Consider the following 9,845-nt stretch of genomic DNA (forward strand, 5'->3'; position numbering starts at 1 on the left):
AATTTCTTTGATTTGTTCTCTTTCATTCGAAATAAAATTTTCTTTGAAACAAAACAAGCTTCTTAGTTTGAAAGAAATTTTGTGCATTATATCAAAGAAATCCTAACATTGATATACACGCAAAAAAAATCTTCACCTGAAACAACGATAAGTTTCTCTGGAACAGAGATATATTTCTCTAGAATAGCGAAAATTTTCGCTGTTTTAGTGGAACATATCGCTGTTCTAGGTGAAAATTTGTTTGCGTGTACTCTCTAAATATGAATCAGTGAAAAAGTCACTGGTCTCAAATCAGTCGCTAAATTCTAGCTATTTGAATCAGTGGTTTTCACTGACAGTTAGTGACATTTCACTGGAGAATCAATTACTTTGACTGAAAATCAGTGAAATGTTACTGATTCAAATAGTTAGAATTTAGCGACTGATTTGAGACCAGTGACTTTTTCACTGATTCAAATTTAGAGAGTAGCGTCAAAGAAACATTTATTTGAATTAAATAAAAAATTTCTTTGAAACGAAGATAATTGAAAATTTTGATATAACATTTATAAACTTGTTTTAAGAGAGAGAGATATATATAGAGAAGAAGAAAATGGATGTTGGCAACATGGAGGGCGTCAGGAGGGTTTTATAGTACCTACCCTTCTCAGAGGGTGACAGAATAATTCGCTGTATACTATCGTATATACATTCAGCAGCTGCTTGTCAGGGCGCTTGCGTTTTGCAACAGTTGCTACAAGTGGGAATCTTATTGGTCGATACTACATTTCATCTGGAGGGCAAATCCGGGATCCTGTTTCCAACCACGCCCATTCCTCATTTTAATAAAAAAGAAAAAAAAACACATGTTCATATATACATGACACCCCTTTCATTTCTTGCATATATATATTATGTATATATATAAAATGCATCCATGTTGCACTTCATTTCAATAATTTGATAAAATTACCCTTGTGGTATTTTTCAGAACAATTAGATAGCAGTTAATAAGATAATAAATAATAAATAATAGTACAGTACTAAATTTCTACTAAAATCTCACAGTAAAAAGGAAATTTATTTTAAGGCCGAAAAGCAGGTGCTTTATTTTAAGATGCAACGTTTTTAAGTTTGCTGAATTTATGCAATGCAATTTCCATTATACTGCAAAAAGAAGTATCTTATTATAAGACACATTGGAAGCAAGTTACCAAAAGTATCATTAAGAAACTAATGCATTTTAAGATGTTTTTGATAACTTAGAAGCAAATTGTAAAAAAACATCTTAAAAAGGCGACCAAAACATCTTAAAATAAGATACCCAAGAAGCACGTAATATAACCTCAATATCAAGGTAATATTACATGTAAGATTCGTAATATAACGTTGTAATATTACAGTAATCTTACAGTGATCTTAAAATGTCCGCCTCAAGGTAATATTACCGGTAATGTTACTGTAATATTACGCGCTAATATTAAGGTAATATTACAGTAATATTGCAGTAATATTATACCGTAATATTAAGGTAATATTACAAGAGAATATTACAGTAATATTATGGGAACATTTCTTTACGAAAAAAATCTACCCATCCAGGGAATCGAACCCCGAACTCAAAGCACACGAGTCCAGAGTTTTACCAACAAGCCAAATTGACTTATAATATATTTACGTTTTTTATGCTTTATGAATAACTCAAATCAGTCTGTAATATTACTGTAATATTACCGTTAATATTGCTGTAATATTACCGTTAATATTACAGTAATATTTCCGGTAATATTACCTTGAGGCGCGGACATTTTAAGATCACTGTAAGATTACTGTAATATTACAGCGTTATATTACGAATCTCACGTGTAATATTACCTTGATATTGAGGATATATTACGTGCTTCTTGGGATACTTCTTTTTGCAGTGTAAGTAGTGCTAATTTTAAGAGATATCTTAAAATAAGATTTTCTTTTTACTGTGCTCCCATTTTTCCAAAAAAACAATTTTTATCAGATATTAAAAAATGTTATTAAAAAAAAATTCGTTTAGAAATATATTATATATAGAAAATCGTGGGAACTAACTTGAATTACGCGATTAAGTCAAAAAAAAAGTTATTGTAGTTTTCTGAAAGATAAAAATACAGCCACCTGTATTTAATCCTTATATGGCACTCAATTGGCCGATCAATATATATATAGAGGGAATGATCTTAATCAGGATTTTGGTGTTTTTTTTCTGGTTTTCTCGCATCCGCACTTGTAGCGAAATATTGAGACTAACCGTACATACACCCGGAGGAGTAGATTTTAGATTAGAAGACAATAAAAACGAAAACCGAGGAAGGTGCATTTGCGATTGTTACAAATTCCACCCTCAAGCTATATATGTATTTTTTTTTTACACACATGTACACCCCACCCTTTTGTTTGGCTTTTGACAGGGGCGTCTCTATCTTCCTCTTTCTCTCTCTTTCTCTCTCTTTTTTGCCCTTTTTCTCTCTTTCTCTCGTATATAACTTGACAATTCTATCTTGATTCGATCGAATCTAATCTGCTTCCACAATATTGCGCGTGTGTTGGCAAACATAACGTAATTCGAGATTATTTCTTGATCTTGATTTCATCTTCTTGCCCTTTCTATATATAAACTATATATATGTTTACCTAACTGTGGTGGTTTATATTCTCTATAATAATGCTATATGTACTTATACGGGGGAAAAAGGTGCATGCTTGATATAGTCGTTTGCCTACTACCTGCTGTTCAAAGAAAGATCTGATACTTTTCGTAACATGGACCGTGAGAGTATTATATTAGTATATATTTTTCGAAAACCGGATGCTGTAACTTTTAAATTTTTCCGAGAGAAAGGTACATTAAAAATTATATTTATTTAATGGCTACCTAATACCGGAAGGTTAAAAAAACGATTTGATTTTGAGATTTATAGTTTGCGGCTGTGCTTATATAATTTCAATCAGAAAAGTGGTTTGTACCATCTTTAAACTTTACAAAGATTAGATTGCAGTATTAATTCATCGATGCTGTTAAAGAGGTTGTACTATTTACAATACATATATTGTTGAATTTACAATCTGTATTGTACTCAATACAAATTGTACTGTATTATTTATAATCTGTACCCAGGCAGAAAAGTCGGAGGTATGCCGATACTTACGACTGGTATGACACCGGCCCGGTGGTAAAGCCGGACTTTAACTGGTACCGACCCTGAAGTACCGGCCCGGATGATAAATTATCACCGGCACACTACCGGCCAGGTAATAAAAATGGACATGTGCCGGTGTTATAACGTGGAACCCAGCCGGCTAAAAAAAACAACCGGCTTCAAACTGTCCTGGTACCGGCCAGATACCGATATTCAATGCTATTATTAAACCGGCAAATGAGATTTGCCGGCAAGGAAATTTGTACCGGCCCGGTACCAATATTTAATATCGTTTTTCAACCGGCAAAAGAGGTTTGCCAGCAACGAAATTTGTACCGGCCCGGTACCAATATTTCAATAAAATTGTTTGAAGCATTTAAATAAATATACATCGCATTCGAAAATAAAACAATTAAAAATAAATATATGATTAATAATTATTAAAACCAATTTATAGGTAATTTCTAACTTTATTTTTGTTAGATAATTATAGTTAGTCTATAGATTTTTTTAGTAATTTTAGTAAAAATTAGTAAATTTGTGAAAATACAAGAATAATTTTATGATAATAATAAGGTTTTTATTCCAGGGCGTTACCGGGCCGGTACAACGTCGATGGTTATTTTTTTTTTATTAATGATAATTATTAACTTCGCGATTGAATAATTAAAATTTACGTTTTTCATGTTTATTTTTCATTAAGTTATTAAATTTTGAAACAAATTATTCCTAGTTTGGCTTTATTAGTACAATTTGCATTCATAAATCATAAGCAGATTTAGGGTGTAGTGTATGTGGCATCGACTTTACAGCCTTAAGGTCCCGAGTTCAACTTCTAGTGTCTTCAAATTTTCTTCAATTTTATATATATACACAGAAAATTAAAAGGCATTAAAATAAGCTGCAACGCTTATTATTTTAATCCAATTTTGCTTATTTTAATCCATTTTGGTATTAAAATAAGCAAAATTGGATTAAAATAATAAGCGTTGCAGCTTATTTTAATGCCTTTTAATTTTCTGTGTACTAATTATGTAATTTCATTTGTTTCAGCATTCCGTTTAATGTTTATATATAATTTGTTTAACGATTGTAATATATATGAATGTAAATTAATTCGAATGAATAATTAACAAAATTTATTTTTTTTCAACCGGCCCAGTACCGGCCCGATGGTTTGCCAGTACCAGGCCGGTACCATACCAGTGTAGTATAATCGGCATTAAACACTAAAAACATGAACCGGTGGATTATTAGTACCGGCCCGCGGTACCGGTGCCGGCTACTTTCCGAGTTATCATTATTGAGTTTACCGGTACCAAGCCGGCAGAAATGCTAGACATTTGCCGGCACCGGCCCGATGCTCCAACTACGCTGGCAGTACCGGGCCGGTACCATGCCAGTCGTCGATTTCTGCCTGATGGGTATTGAACTATTTATAATCCATATTGTAATATTTACTCTCTAAATCTGAAATAGTAGTTTTCTACTAATGAAAAAGTGCGGATTCGTTTACCAATTGAATTAGTAACAGTTTTGACTCTTTTTTAGTAGAAAACTACTAATTGCTAGCAGAAAACTACTAATTCATGGAGTAAATCGGCTTACTAATTTAAAATAGTAAAAAATACGGTTTACTCCATAAATTAGTAGTTTTCTACTAAAAAAGAGTCAAAACTGTTACTAATTTAATTGGTAAACGAATCCACACTCTTTCATTAGTAGAAAACTATACTATAATTCACATTTAGAGAGTACAAACCATATTGTAAACGATAAAAAATGTATTGGACTATTTACTATCTGTATTTGCACTATTTACAAACTGTATTGTAAATGATACAAATTGCATTTATAGAATCTGCATTGAAGTATTTACAATCCATATTGTACTATTTATAAACCATATTGTACTAGTTACAATCTGTATTATACAAAATGTATTCGACTGTTTACTATCTGTGTTGCTCTATTTAAAAACTATATTATAAATGATAATAAAAATTGTATTGTATTTCGAATATTTAACTATTTCACAATATTTTGAAAGAAATTTTCTTTGAATGAAGGAAATTTGTGTATATTAAATCGAAAAAATTCTAACATATTGATTGCAAATAATTTATAAAATCATAAAATTGTTCCGTTCCTTTTGATAAAATTATTATTCGTCTATCGAGAAACATTATTCCTTTTTTTCCGTAAAGACACAAAAAAATTATTTCTACATGTTAAGGGTGAGTTTAGTATATATATATATGCAGTAATCTGAATGTGTTTGAAAGGTTCAGGTTTTTGATATATACATATATATATATATATATATATATATACATCAGGGATCGGTTTGAGAGGGCTTTTAGGTTTATCCGTTTCATCGAATGCCTCGGCTATTATCGCGACGCTCGTAATGTATATGTGTTATATATCTATATCCCGTCACTTTTTTTTATTCCCATATTTGAAACCTCCCTTCCAGGCAGTCGGTTTTAAAAAATGAGCACACGAACATTATTTTTGCACCCCGCACTCGACGAATCGGCTGACCGGTCCAGCTACTCTCTCTCTCTCTCCTCTCATATCGTATCCGCCGGTTTGTGCAAAAATGTGCCGCGTCAGCGAATGTGAAAATGAACAAAAAAAAAAAAAAAGATGAAAAAAAAATTTCGCTGAGGGGGAGAAAAAAGAGCGAGAGAAAAATTATGTATTTTCCAGTGGCTCGGTTTGGATGGTCGTTTTAGGACAGATATGCTGGCCGTATGTCGGTGCCAGGAAGCCATTTTCAATTCAATCTGTTAAAAGCACGTCAAAAAGTCACACCGATATATTTCACTATGGCTTGTGCGTCTCGTGCGAATATCTCTGCCTGGACGATACGGCTGAAAAAACCTCCTCTCTCACTCTCTCTTTCACTATATATATATATATTTATATAGACTGACCGGAAAATGGCTCACTACGTTTCGGCAGAAATATCGATATCGCGAACACGTCCCGTAAATCAGTCGTGTGGAAACAGCTCCAAGTATATGTGTGAAAAATGCATTTCTCTTGGGGTAAAAATCTCGAAAAAATAAAAAAAACAAAAATGGACGCTTCGCGATTGTCATATATGGAAATTATCTGCGTGTGTCCTCTAGAGAGATTTAGGGGAATGAGTTATAGGGTTATAATTAATTTGAAAGGGGAATTTTATTTTAAGGGAAAACTGAAGTCTTACTCTCTAAATCCGAATTAGTAAAAATGTTTACTAATTTAAATTAGTGACTCACTTTTTGCTTTTTGGGGCCGTTCAAGTATTACGTAAGCATATTTTCAAGGGTTTTGGACCCCCCCCCTCTCCCCAAAAAAAGCATATTGTATAATGGAAAAAATAAAAATTTTGTATGGTACGTAAGCAACTGAGGAACCCCCCCTCCCCCTTAAATGCTTACGTAATACTTGAACGACCCCTTTAGAATTAGTTAAATTTTACTAATTGTTAAAAAAAGTTACTAGTAATTAGTAAAATTTTACTAATTGAGAAGCAAAAGTGAGTCACTAATTAAAATTAGTATACACTTTTTATTAATTCAGATTTAGAAAGTAATTTGCAGGCTCTCTGAATCTGAATTATAGTCACTTTTTTGGCTAATTCTCATACTGATTCGTTCATTAAGAAATAGTAACTGTTATGACTAACTTTCAGTCAAAAATGACTAATTGTTAGTAGAAAACTACTAATTTATTTAGTAAGATTACTGTTTCAATTAATAAATTTTAATAAATGAATTAGTAATTTTCTACTATTAATTAGTCATTTTCTACTATCAATTAGTTATTTTCTACTACACTGAGAAAAATATATGCTATTGAATCAACAGCATTTCTGCCGAAGGTATAAAATTTATTGATTCTGAAGCATATGCTATAAAATTTGTAAAATATTTTATAGATTCTATAGCATATGCGCTTTTGAATCAATAATTTTTATCCTTTGGCAGAAATGCTATATTGAATCAATAGCATATTTTTCTCAGTGTATAAGAAATGACTAATTATTGTTAGCAGAAAACTATACTGATTGTTAGTAGAAATTAGTAATTCATTTAGTATAAGATTTTCTTTCATACACTGAGAAAAATGTTTTGTCAGAGCAATCAAAATTTTGTTGGGCCAACAAAAAAAATTATGTTGGTATTTAAGCAACCAAACTATTGTTTGAGTCAACCAAAAAATTTGGTTGAATGTTTTTTGTTGGCATAACAAAAATGTTTGTTTAGCTCAACATTTTAACAAACGATTATTTGCTTTTTAGGACAAACTATTTTGTTGTGTTCACAGAAAATTAAAAGGCATTAAAATAAGCTGCAACGCTTATTATTTTAATCCAAATTTGATTATTTTAATCCATTTTGGTATTAAAATAAGCAAAATTGGATTAAAATAATGAGCGTTGCAGCTTATTTTAATACCTTACAATTTTCTGTGTTAACCAAATTATTTTGCTATCGTAACCAAATTTTGGTTGAAATTTAAAAATGTTCAACCAAATAATTTTGTTGGACTAACCAAATGTTTGATTATGAGATAATTTTTGTTTCAGAAAACCAAAATTTCGTTACAAGAACCAAAATTTCATTACAAGAACTAAAATTGCCTAACCAAATGATTTTGTTGCAAACACAAAATCTTTTTTTTTCAGTGTAACTATCCCTATATACCAAAAATTGATAAAGTTCACTACTGTCGTGGTACTGGTACCACTATTCCGCCAGTAGTTAATTTTTGATAAGAAATAAAAAGAAACATTATATATATTTAAAAAATAGTTAAAAATAACATATATACCTCTATATTAGAAAATTGTGAATACAAATTTGTTTAACGATTAAAAATGCAACCCCCACGCATGGGAGTCAATTCACCTCGATACCCATGGAACAGTACATAATAGTCAGTTACGCAGAATCAAAAGTAATTTCTCGGATTGTGTCATGGAGCGTGTGTACCAGCGCGTTGTACTTGATAGGTTGTAGGGTAAGGGTATATGATACAGAGAGGTAAAGTATATATAGATATATATATAAACGGGGTCGAAACCATAATACATACAATGGCTTTATTCTATTCTCATTGCGGGTAAATAACATCTGTACATTAGATCACTATAAAATCGGTCGCCATTGCCAGTTACAATAGCTCGACCCCCATTCAAATCTCGTAGAATACGATTCAAAGAAACCTCGTCGCGTGACGGTGATGCCGATGATGGTCGCGATTCTTATATATATATATATCGTACATACTATATAATATATATCGTATATACTATATTTATATATTTATATATAGATGTAGTAGTACTACTCGTCGAGTGGAAATGAGGACTCCCTGATATATGTGTATTCGTGCCCGCAGAAGGATGAAATATGAAAAACGAGAGACAAGAGACCAAAAAAAAAACTCTTGTCAAAGAGAAAAATAATTTAATATAAGAGGAACGAGAAGTCTACATATATATATATATATATATATATTGAATGGAGATGAAAACAGTAGGCGAAAAGGATGCAGACAATAAAAAGGAGATGAAATAACAGTAAGAGAATGGGGTGAAAAAAATATATATATATAGAGAGAGAGAGGAGAATTGAAGCGAAAATAGAATAAGAGAGAATTGGATAAAAAAATTAAAAATAAAATTACTGTAGAGGGATAAAAAATATTAGAAGTGTTGGATTAAATTGACAAAAAGGAAAATAAAGACAAAATATATTTATTTTGAGATCAGAGAGTAAATCTTATTTTAAGTTGCATTATTCTCACCCTTATTAATTTAATTAATTTTCTAATTATAGTTTATTTTATACATGTAGATCTTTTGTTGTACTGAATTTAAAATAATTATTAATCTTAAAAGCTTATTGTGCTGAATTTAAGGCAATAACTGATATTAAAACCTTATTGTACTGAATTTAAGAAAATAATTGATTTTAAGGCCTTACTGAACTGAATTTAAGATAATAATTGATCTTAAAACTTTATTGTACTGCATTTAAGGAAATAACTGATATTAAAACCGTATTGTACTGAATTTAATTAATAATTGATTTTAAAGCCTTGTTATACTGAATTTAAGATAATAATTGATCTTAAAAACTTTTGGTACTGAATTTAAGGCAATAACTGATATTAAAACCTTATTGTACTGAATTTAAGAACACAGAAAATTAAAAGGCATTAAAATAAGCTGCAACGCTTATTATTTTAATCCAATTTTGCTTATTTTAATACCAAAATGAATTAAAATAAGCAAAATTGGATTAAAATAATAAGCGTTGCAGCTTATTTTAATGCCTTTTAATTTTCTGTGAAAATAATTGATTTTAAAGCCTTACTAAATTTAAGATAATAATAATTGATTTTAAAACCTTTAAAGCCTTTAAGATAATAATTTATCTTAAAACTTTATTGTACTGAATTTAAGATAATAAGCCTTATTATACTGCATTTCAGGCAAAAACTGATATTAAAACCTTATGATTTTAAAACCTTAGCACACTGAATTTAAGATAAAATAATTGATCTTAAAAACCTTATGAGTTTAAGGCAATAACTGATATTAAAACCTTATTCTTTTGAATTTAAGACAATAATAGATCTTAAAACCTTATTGTAAAAAGAATATTTTAAAATAAATCTTAATTTCAA

Source organism: Leptopilina boulardi, unplaced genomic scaffold, assembly GCF_019393585.1.
Source record: "Leptopilina boulardi isolate dan_hultmark-lab unplaced genomic scaffold, ZJU_Lbou_2.1 LbouV2_325, whole genome shotgun sequence".
Lineage (NCBI taxonomy): Eukaryota > Metazoa > Arthropoda > Insecta > Hymenoptera > Figitidae > Leptopilina > Leptopilina boulardi.